General features: G+C 40.6%; 1 protein-coding gene across 3 annotated transcripts in view; it reads left to right on the top strand.

Annotated features, from left to right (window-relative positions):
• Positions 1-3,003: 3,003 nt before the first annotated feature.
• Positions 3,004-12,110, top strand: part of LOC124170490 (rho GTPase-activating protein 7) — a 365,673-nt gene continuing 356,566 nt past the window's right edge. For 2 of the 3 annotated variants that reach the window (XM_046549267.1, XM_046549241.1), the window contains exons 1-2: positions 3,004-4,715; positions 11,688-11,736. The gene's annotated coding sequence lies outside the window, so the exon portion shown is untranslated. The remainder of the gene's footprint in view (positions 4,716-11,687; positions 11,737-12,110) is intronic. The other variant, XM_046549251.1, reaches the window with a different exon arrangement.

The raw sequence follows: 12,110 nt of genomic DNA, 5'->3' as shown, positions 1-12,110 counted from the left end.
GGTCCTTCATTGACAGAAATTTTGGTGCTAGCATTACCTAGAATCGTGGGTGAAGCATGAGAAAAATTAAAGTGTGCCCATAAAAATTTGCGTTGGACGAAAATGCTTATAGGATAAAATACTGCTCTCTATAAATTAGTGTTTCCATTTTCCACGGATATATTGCGCATGTCTCCATGGAAAATTGGACCTGCTACTCTAATCAAACCTTCAAGGCAGCAGGTACGCTGCACCCACGTACAGTAGAGTTTTACCTGGTTGTAATCGGTATTTGTATGAGTCGAACCCGATAGCCTGGTTCCTTATCGGTGGTGTATGAGCCTCGCGAGAACTTCCTGGGAGAACTAAGTAGCACAAAAGAAATAACTGAACTGGAAATAAATTGGGATGTTGAAAAACGAAATCAATATGCAAGTTGAAAGAGTTGTGTCAAATAAGAATCTTGCTCTTTTTCTTATATTCATGATGAAAGGAAACACAACCTATTTATCGTAGAATATTTAACTTCAGCCGCTCAATGCATTTCACCACACCGCGGCGTTTTCAATGAGCACTGCCGTTGTGTTTGGCGGGGATTAATTACATTCGATGAAAGCTATAGTAAAGTAATTTAGCAGGATTATTTATATAAAATTAAATACAGCGATTAGTCGAAATTGGATACATTAATTCCTTCACCATCGCTTTCCTCGCATGCATAAAATCCCTACCATTCACATTAAAATGCCGTACTGTGGCGAAACACGATGTTTGGTTCAAATTAAAAATTCTGTGGATAGTAAAAAAAATGTTCTGTAACCATGTACATAAAACTTTTCCACAACAAGAGTAAATAAATCATTAATCGAATTTTTCGAGCTCAAATAGGTATCTGTTTTAAACAAAAGCCTCTAGATTTAGCGCCGTGCTTGTCTAGGCCTGGTTACACGGCACATGTACACGCACGGGTAAATGTCTAAATGTATGAGTGCGAGAATGAACGCCAAAATGCACCGTGTAACCACCCGACTTGTGCGAATGCATGCACAGAAAATAGAACCTGTTCTAATTCGGTTCATGCATTCGTACATGTTCCATTCTGGTCCACAAAAATCATTCACGCAAACGTACGTTAACTTGTTCGTGTTTAATGTGCCGTGTAACCAGGCCTTCACGAAAGTCGCCAAGTGGACCATGGTTTAACGTCCCAGCCGAAGGATGCTGGAAAAAGTGATGTACTTTAAATGTAGTATACGAGCTGGAATCGGACCAACTCCAAGAGATCTCCGCCACAATCGAGTTTAGGATGCGATCCACCAATCCTTTTGTATAATTCCTCGTCCACGAGTGAATGTACGCCAAAGCAATTATAGGGTTCTGTGCATAGGACAAAGATTGGAATGGTAATGTCCGAGAGGCTATGGGGCTAATTGGCTGACTGCGAGGACAGAGTTTGTTTTCAATTGTTAATTTGTTGTTCACATTTTATTTCCATGAAATTCAATATTAAACCCATTATTTACCAATGATGCCTCTTAACAGCATCATAAGTGTACAAATTTTCGGCTTTATTCAGGTAAGATATAAACTGCGTGTTCTTTTGTGCTGTGAAGTTTAATGGCGATGTGTAGCTGCCACAATAATTATGATTAATTGGATAAAGTTCACATTAGTGAAATGAAAAGCCTTGAAACTTAATATCTCCCAAAAGCAGCCCTGGGTAAGAAAGGGTTAAGTAGAAGGAAAATCGTTAGGAATTCAATAAAAGATATGCATGAGCATTTCCTTTGCAAACTTTTTCTTTCTCCCATAGTAATAGTGTAGCAGCTTTTGTGTAGTTGACACTATTTTGTGGAACTGTATGATATGTAACGTTAACTTAGCGTATGGTCCACAGATTTTTATTAATCGACCTAGTTTTCGACAAACTATATCATTGACAATGAATACCGTTATCAAAGAGATAATTTTCTTGGTAATGGATTGGTGATCATTATCTCTATTATCAAGGTATACCGTTATCAAGGTGATGGTTATCATGACTATGTCATAGTTTAACGTAACCTGGGTCGGTTAATAAAAATCTGACTGCAACGTCGTGCCTTGTCTATCTCCATTTTTATTTATTTTATTTAGTTAATGTCGTTCGTTAGTTGGGTTTTGATTGTATTTATTTTTATGTTAATGCATGTTTTGCTAGGTTGATGTTTTAGATTGCCTATTGTTTGTTTAAGAGAACGTTGCTTTGTGTTTTAAAAAAGAAGAGGATTGTTAAAAAAATTAACAAAGAGGACATGTAATTAAGATAGGCAATGCCAAATTGATATTTCAAGGAAGTTTACATTCTTTGAGGGATCCCAACTTCACTGGACCTTACAATCGTTTGTCTGCGATTGTTTTATCTACCAATAACAGTGATGTTGGGGTTTCATTGTTGGATTCAGATTTTGGCTACTTCGCCGCCACTTTGAGCACCCTTTCACATATATTTGTAATAGTCTGTAAAAAATATGTATGCATGGAAGAATAAATTATTATTATTATTATATTTGCTCTAAAGATCTTAATCCCCGTGCCAGCTGATTCACTGACATCTGCGCCCTTGCAGAAAGCTCATGCAGCTTTCAAGACACTTCTCCCCCGTCTGAGCACCAACTCAAAGCCCCCGAAGTCTCAGGGCATTCCCTCAAGTCAGCAGCAGCGAAAACTCGCGATGAGGAGCACACAACACACCACTGCAGCTTTCGCAGCCAACAGATGTCTTTGGGTCGAGTGAGACGACTGGAATGGGGCTTTCGCTCCGTAGGAAGGGGGCGGTTTGTAAGGAAAGTAGGGGAGTGTCGGAGAGGAGGAGGTGGGCGTAGAGGGGAGGGTTGGAAGTTTTGTACTGCGCACGCGCGTGGAGCAGAAAAGGAGAAAAGAGCGGTGCGAGGAGCACAGGCGAGTCGGAAAAGGAGGGAGGAGAAGGAGAGATCTTGTTTTGTTAGCGTGTGAACGTGTGTTGTTGCGTGCGTGTGTAACGTCAGTGTGTGTGTGTGCGCGCCTTGGAGTTACGTACGAGGCAGAAAGAGATCCGCCGTCAGTAAACCCCGCGGGACCGAGCGGCAAGGACGTCCGTGGCGGACGAGGCGGGATCCGAACGCCACTTAAGCTGTGCTGGCTTATTCCTTTTGTGACCAGTGACTCGCCGTAACGCGGTCTTTCCCCATTTAACCCCCTAGTGCGTGAAACTGCAGTGTTCTCGTCCCTCGGTTTTTTTTCACCAATTGCAACTGGACTGTATCACCAATTTTCCCTCCCCCATTTACAAAGTGATACACACGTGACACACACCCGGTGGTGGACTGTCCAAAAAGGAATCTTAATTCGTCAAGGACCTGATGTAATCGAACTTTGGAATTATCGTGGACGTGACGTGTGTCTTTTGTTCTGTGAAAAGTATTTCGAACTCCGTTATGGATTTTGTGAAATTTTATGTGGTTGTTTTCAGAGTTCGGAAAACGTCTGTTTAAATTGAAGACATATGCACGCAAAGTTTTGTCGTCGAAAATAACGACTACGTGAGGCCTTTCTGGATAGGGCCTGTGGGAAGGTAAAGCATCGCCCACGGACTGTCCTCGGCAGGCATTGCGTCTGGCCCGGAGATTGTCGGGACTTCGGTGTCATCGAAAGCGGGCTGGTTTTTTTCCACGTTGGCTTTACAAGTGCGTTATTATCCAGTGCGATAGCTGTGAGGACTGCTTCCATCACTGTCCCCCTTTCCTTCAGCTGTGTGACCGTTTACGGCGCACGCCGCCACGGCAACTGCGTGGACGAAGAACAGCAGGAGAACGTGATACTCCCCAGTCGCCTCCCACTCGGTCTGCCTGCGAAGGCAGTCTTTTGACTCCTCGCGAGTCGGCCGACGACTGAACCCGAGGCGGCGCTCGCCAGCCGGGCCCGCGCTGTTGACCCCTCCCTTCCCTCGTCTAGATACAGTGCTGCTTTTCTTGCGCGTGTTTTTTAGTGAGCGCGCGAAGATATCGTCCTCGCCGTGTGGTGCGGCAAGGCAAATCCCGCTGTGAATACTGTTTGTTTTGTTGCTTCCGCCTTCGCTGAATTTTGTATTCCGCGTAAGAAGTGCTTACGATTCGAGCGAAGGAGAATTCGTGGACTCGAGTTGTAAAAGAATTTGGAGAAAAATCTCTACTACAGGCAACATTCATTCCAAGATAATATTGCTTATTCTGCCCGCTGTAAGGGAAACGGTCAAGACAAGTTTTGACTGCTGTTTTTGTTTTGTGTCCCCCTGAACTGGGTTCTATGGAAACAGTATTTCCAATACATTTGGACTTACTACAATAGAGGGAAGTGTTTCCTGTTTCAAGAACCCTGCTCAGCCAATAGCGACAGTGCTAGAAAGCGAGAGAGAAAGAGGAATTTCTTTTTCCTCGTCCTTGATAAGTGATTGTGTTCACATACGAGTGTGTTTGCAAAACGTGTTGCATTTCCATTTTTGAGGATTTGTTTGCTTTTCGTCGCCTCATTTCAAAAGTTCTGGCCTCAGGTTTGTGAGTGTGTTTTTGTGCGTGGACGGCGGCCGTAATATTTGTCTCTGTCTGACGTGCGGCGCGGAACCTCGGTCGTGTTGTGCGCGAAGGTGACTCTTTGGTCTCTTGCGGAATTGAGAGAGGCGTGCCGTGTCCTTCCCGTGGGCGTCTTCGCAAGATTCTCCGCTCTCGGGAGGAATTTTTCAGGTGAGGAACTTGTCCCATTCAAGGTTGCGCCTTCTCCTCCGCGTCGAAGCCCCGGCGGCTATCCCCTTGGAGGACGTGCTAAAGTTCTGCGCCAAGATTATTCTACTCCCAAAAATATAATTACGAAGTCGTTCTTGACCATCGTATTTTTAATAAGTGGTAATGATGTTCTGGAGTTTTGGTCTGGACAGAAACATGAGGTACTTAAAAATGTTTGTATGAGTTCTAAGTAGTTGCTATCAAGATGAAATTTCTCTTCGCTAATTTTGTTTCGTACACCTTGAGGATGTTCTAATGTATGAATAAAGCGCTAGCATAAAAAAAATTAAGCAAACTGTTTTCAAATTCACCAAACTCTAGAACATCATCCACATGCATATCTATGAAAGTATGTATGCCCCATTGAGTGTGAGCGAATGTGGTACAATTTCTTAGGCTTCGTCACAAAACATGCATGACGCAGTGTACTGTGATTACTGTAACTTGGTAATTGTTCCTAGAATTTTAACTATTATTACGAATCGCTACCAACTGGATTAAAAATCTCAATTTTTCTGCAATTACCATGCCTTATATGTTAGGGAAAAATAAAGCGATCATCCTTTTTTATCGCGTTTTTTCCTGAATGTGTCTATGATTGTGCATTCCATATTTTCTGAGTTCACGAAAAAAGCGATCATAATCGGTATGAGAGTGAAACCAGCTTATGTGATTAATTTTTGTTTTTAATGAGGATATTTGTTGCCAAAATTTTTCCGACCACATGTGATATATACGTGGAAGCAAAATATCCGTTTGCTTAACCTGCCGATCTGCTGGACGTATTCTGCGTAGTTCTTTTTCCCGACCATGTTTGCTAAGATGAACGTTTTTTTTCGAGACCTAAAATGAAATAGGTGATTGACTTGACCATATTTACGTATAGACCTTTGCATCCCTCTAGCTAAATGGGTGTCCTTTTAATGAACCACATTTGATGCCGTATCAGTTTGGATTCATTCTTAGGATACCATTAATTCCATCTACATTTGATTTTATCTTTTCCAAAAGCAAAAAAATGGTCTTACATTCATTTGTTGGAATTGGCATCTTTTAAACAAATAATAATTGATGTTTGTTTGGTCTAAACCTTATGAATGGGGGAGATAATTTGCGGCTTAATTTTTTTGGACATGACTGTGTTTAGGCAGTGCCATTGTATGGTAATTACGAACTCGTGGCCGTTAAAGAGCATGTCATCGTTGATTAATCAACGTTGACAGTCTCCAATGTGGAATCTGGCGTCTTCTAACCGTTCAGCCATTCTGGTTACGTGAACACTGAATTTAAAAGTCATTCCGCGCCGTAAGCATTAGAGAAGGGAATTCCCCGCCGATGAGTATTATTTTCAACGCATTTGCGCGCGTTGTGGCTAATTTTTGCCACGCAGGCGTAATTATTTTCCGATGAGGTCTCCACCACCAGCTCAGCAAAATTTTGAGGGAAAATATTTTCTCATAAAGAAGGCACACTGATCATCGAATAGGACGTTGAACTGTGGTCCTCCTTTCTCTCATTCATTAGGAATGGGGTAAGGTCAGTTTTTTCTTCACTGCCGTCTACCTCTGTTCTAATACGTATTCCCAGAATATGAAGTATGGATTAGAAGGATTTTGGCCTGATATGTATTTATTTATTTAATTAATTTAGAACCATCATGCAATATCAAAATGCAATAATTACTCGCAGAGTTGAGTAAAATACCCGTGCTCTCAGTATTTAGGTACCCTTGAAAGTATGCTGCTTTGTTTTCGATTTAAATATCATTATTTCTTCAGTGTGGCCTAGTGTTCAGCTGATTGCCTAGGTAATGCCTATTTATCAATGCCCCAGTGAGTATTCTTGCGGCACGTATCCCATGGCATAAATATATTTTCTACCTATTTACATACATTTCTGTATGAAGGGGTAAACTTACGAAAAAGCGAAGTATGTCCACATTTTCAGGATTGCATTTCGACTTGCAATGCAGAAGTGTAATTCGCATGGATAACTTAGCATTCTATTGCGCTCAGCATATTCCACGAAGTATCGCCGGGAACCTTTATGTTAAGTGCAATGCAAGTTACAATCATATCGTTTGCACAATTTGGCTGCTAATGCTTATCAAATCAGTATTATACTGGAGTATTTAATCGTGAGCTTCACTATAGTTGAGGCAAATTGACTTTCTTTTTCATTTGTTTCATTAAAAAAGTTTTCATTTGACAAGCAAATGTCATTGCGGAACTAAGTTAATAGTGCAACACGTTTTTTGGCCAGCGATAGAAGTTTGTGATTGAATGATCTCCTTATAGCCCCCTTAAAGTGGCTACATGCTTGGCCATAGTAGTGATGACGAACCGCCGCCGTTTTCATGGAAACGCGGGTTGGGAATCCCGTTGGAATGTTTTGAACGCCGATCAGCGATGCGCGTCGATGATCTCTCGCCGAATTCGGATTTTCTGAATGGTCCTATCTCCGGTTCAAGCCGAAACTGAAAAAAAAAGAAAACAACTGCCGGATGTGTTTCCAACGTTTCGTGTGTTAGTTCGTTTGGAGTGAGTTGTCCTTCTGCGTCAGTTCATACACATCCTCCTGTGGTGACCATCCCTCGCGGACCCGGAGATAACGCGTCCATTATCTGTGGCCTGGGGGGGGGGGGGTTTGAGAGGCGTCACCGCAGCCTGCAGCATTCCTGCCGGCTCCAAATGTGCAGGCATTGCGGTTACAGCCATTCTTACGTCAATTGCTTCCTGACCAGTACTTCCCTGTGGCTCCGAACATAACTTCCCGGGCCAACCCGGTTCGTGAAGCTCTCGATTCCGTTTCTGAATCATTTGTCCTTGTCAGTGCCTTCCGGATAGTACCCATTGCCAGAGCTACGTGCTTTAGGCCCAAATACTTCGAGGAGAAACTTTTTTATGCTACCAAGTAGCTCGTGTTCATAAATGTCCGCGGTGATAGGAACGATCGGTGATGAACGTGGGGCGATCCTTGTATTTCCTATTTTTGCAATACCATATATGTACTCGTGAAGAGCCTCATTTACATATCCGAAGGACCATTTCATTGCGATATTAAATTTCGGTTTATTGACTTAATTGTTATTCATCTTCTCTGAAATCGGATGGCATCAACGCCAGCTCTGAGAGTGGCGACTTTCGTAAACCCATTTCAAATTCGCGCTGAGTGACGACACATTTGGTGGACGAGTAGAGAATGTACCATTCCAAAATTCATGTTATTGCATTTGACGTTTGCTTTGATGTTAAATAGCGTCCGTATGAAGAATTTCTTTCATAAATCTTCTTTCTTTACACAATTAAAAATATTGATTACTTTAAAAAAATAAATTTTAATTAAACATTCCCTTAACCTCGCGAATGTCTGACTAATGGCCCTCTCTTACGATGGATTGATGGTTGATTATCGCATATATTTAAGATACATTAGAGTAATTAGCGTCAGCTATTCACAATGCTATTTCCTCGGCTCGCAATGCGGTTGTCCCCTCCTTATTCGTTCTCTGTTCTCTTCCCTCGCCGCTTGCTCAACATTCTTTTCTCTTATCACGAACTTCAGCATGCTTTCACCCCTCAGCAACTACTCCAGCCTCTTGCTCTCTTATCTCATGCTAAAGTTACCTCTCTTCGCAGGCATGTCGAACACTTCCTTCTTTCGCTTTTCTTTCCATTTATTTCTCGTTCATTTGCGTGACTTAATCTCAAATTCCCGAGTCCAGTCCTAATTGTCATTCCTTTGGTTACGCCTATCTGCGACACACTGAGCCCCCTTCTTATCAGCCTCTTGCTTTTTCTTCTCTGTCTTAGTAAAGAATCCTACTGTGAACATTTTCCTGTTGCTTAACGTTGTCAGTACTGTTCTTTTTTTAACATTTCCCTGTCGTGTTCGTTGCTCAAATACGTACCTTCAAAATAATTGACCATTTCGACTTCCTCGACTTTGTAGCTCCTTGTTATAAAATCGGGATTTCTGCTTTGTGTTGTTGTGCTGTATTGGTTATATAATGGCGTAGGATTATATTTCTTGGAAATAATCGTAAAATGAAGTAAATTACCAGTAACCTTGTATTTCATTGACTATTGAGTGAAAGCAATTCAACCAATCATAATTTTTATTCAGTTATATCAATCATTAGATGTATAATTATATTTTTTCGTAATCAGATAGTGAAGTTTCTAAGTTTAAACCACATTAAATGTTAACCTTTTAATGGGATTCGTTCTTTTCCATGATGTTACGCTGATAACTGTATGAGCCCAGAACGTTGCCTTTGTGATGAGACGTGAGATATTATTGACGCCTATCGTTCAGCGAAAGCTTGTTCTAGCGACAAGTTCCTCTGGCGAAAACATATTTTTCCTGTTCTAACTCGTTATCTATCTAGTCGTTTAGAAAGCCAAAATTTAAACCACCTGTTGTAAACAGCCTAAATAAATGGCGATGTTCATACTTTTCTTAGGCTAACATGAGTTCATGAACAATTACGCATATTATAACATTTTTCGATGACCGAATTGTTACCAGAGTTCAGTAGTCTGTGCTGTCTTCAACAAATTCTTATAACTTCTTCCTTTTGTGCATCGGCTTAATTGCAGTAAATATTTTTTTACGAAGGATTTGCGATTTATAACAGTGTGGTTGATTTTTTCCGGTAACATACTGTTGAAGTTTATACCAAAACTCTTATCCTTGAGTCGTAAATTCAAGCATGCACAATATACGTTGTTTGAAATGGAAAACAGTCGATAATGTCGCAGAGCTATAAGAGAAATACTGCGACATACAATGCTGTGTGTTGTATGAATTTTCACCACGGGAATCGATAGGAGTGCCGATTTTTATTGCTGGGGAGCGTGACCGGAAGTGGTGAAGTCGTGATTTGAATGACGGTTAGCCGAATAGTATCTATCAAACTACGCATTTGGCATCAGTATTCCACGTAACACTGGATCTAGAGAAAGTTGTTTTGCTACTGTTAAGTCATTCTTATTGTTCTCGCTTGGATCTTAAATTTTCACAAATTCTCCATACTATTTCACTCCTTACAGTTAATTATTTACTGCCGCATATTCTGATTATTTTTCTCAAATGATGAAGCGAATGATTGGAATGAGAAATAAGTCAGTCGTTGATCCAGCGTTTTACCGGATACCGATACTCCTGGAAAAGGTGGTGAGCCTTATACGATGACTTTACTTCTTGTGTCTAATTATTATTTTTTCCACTAATCAATCATGACAGTTTCATACATCGTTTTGTGATAGTTAAATTCGTGTAGTTTTTTTAAAAAGGATGCGTACCATTCGATGGATGTATCGATAACTATCCGGAGCGAGTACCAGTGGCTAGCACAAATAGAATTCTTAGGCATTTCACGCAGGGAAAACGTCGGAACTGTTTCCCACTGCGTGAAGTTTTCCTAACTCCTTGTTTTTCTCTATAAGTAGATTTTGGAAATTATAATTAAATATAATCAGTCGCTGAAAATGCGGTTTTGATAGCTATTCGGAGGATCCCGGGGAATTTATATTCGTCACGGAAGGGAAACACAGGTTGAGTTGAAAACGAAAGTTGAATCGTGAAAAGTGAAATTTTGTTGGTGATTATTTTTTTTGGCGACTTGAAAATTCTGGGCTAGGGGAAAAATGGGAAAAATAAATGAGACGATAGCAGAATTCTATTTCCCTAATAATTGTCACTCTAAAGTTATTACGTGCAAGCGTGATGTTTAGTTTGCGATAGTCGACGGGTGATCCTGTATTTGTGAAAAGCTTTGCCGAATGCGGTAGTTCGGGTAGTACCAATTTATACTCCTTACTAATATCTCATGTTGCGTGAACCGACGGATCATTAACCGTAGATATAACTTAATGGTATTCATTTTGAGGTTTGCGAGATCAAACTTAGTTTGTGTACTTCTGTATAGAGGGGAAATGCAAGGGAATAACGTGAAAAGGATGGTGTTGTTGGTCAGTGGGTTTAGAATTCGCAGAATAAAGAGAAATAAGAGGGAAATTGGAGGGAAAGTTATTGAGAGTAAGATTATGAATAAATAAAAGTGTACTTGGAAGACTGATAGCTAGCTTTTCCGTGGGTATGATTCATAACTTGAAGACCAGAAAATCTACCGATGGAATGGTTTTGTATGCAGTGAAGTGCAGATGGAATGATTAATGCTGTTCTCGTCACGAGTACTATTACGTAGTGCCATTTTTTGAAATATTAATCCCTGGCAATCGAATTGCTGGTGCAAGTGTAATTCTCAGTGTAGCAGTTTCATTTTCATTCATCTCCAATCATAGTCTTGAACCCTAAGATTAGCGTGCGGCAGCCCTCCATTTCTCCATTTACCGAACCATTTTCCTTCATGTTCTTCATGATTGTTTACTCCTGAATATATCGCAAGCAATATCTCTAGGTCTTTCTTTGGGAATTTTCCCTCGATTTAGTTTTCCATTGCATTTCCCACGTAGCTACTGCGTCTTGTGAGATGGCCGATCCACTGGGTCCTTGTATTGCGTATGGTATTCATTAGGGAGTTTTCTTCTCCTATTCCTCGGTATTTCTTCGCGTTTATCGCCCTTTCCATCCGTTTGATATTCAACATTCGCTGCCAGTACCAGATCTCGAATGCTTCAGGTTTTCTCTGGTTTCTATCGGTTGATTTTTCTAATTCTTATGAAGCCATTGTCTCCTTTGAATGTTTTATGGCCATTTATCTCTTTCAGAAATAAAATTCGTCTCACTTCATTTAGTTTTAGGAAGCCCCTCTTAATAATGGTGTAAATACCAATGGTACTTTTGTTTCTTATTAATTGTTTTCAATGCATTTAGAATGTAAATTTCGCAATATTATGTCCCTGCCTTTTTATAATACAGTTGAATGAAATCGTAGTATAACTATTTTTTTTCTTCTCTCCTCAACAGATTTGCAGCAGTTCGTTGAAAATGAGTCCGTCGGCGATATCTCACAAACGTGAGTACTAAGAAATGCTTAATGGTTTATTTGTACTGTTAATTTCATCCGTATTGGATGAACTCTGCGTACATTCGGTGAAGTAATACATTTTTTTACTTGCAATTCCGATGTTGTTACATATATTCCGACGTAGTTCCGTACTCGCTAGCATTCGTCTTAGGGCATTTTTGGAATCATTGGTGCTTTTTTTAGACGGCAACTGTCCTTCTCTTTTGCATTTAACATCACTTTATTACGTTCAGTGGAACGTTTTTTCTAGCATGTTTAAAACCCGGGGTCTGCTCCCCGTTTTGGGTGATGATGACTTCAGCCTTGGTCGGAATAAAATTAGCCTATTCAAAAGTTCAATTAATCAGTCCACCTTATTTGAG

Source organism: Ischnura elegans, chromosome 1, assembly GCF_921293095.1.
Source record: "Ischnura elegans chromosome 1, ioIscEleg1.1, whole genome shotgun sequence".
NCBI lineage: Eukaryota > Metazoa > Arthropoda > Insecta > Odonata > Coenagrionidae > Ischnura > Ischnura elegans.
This window is presented reverse-complemented; position numbering and strand designations above follow the sequence as displayed.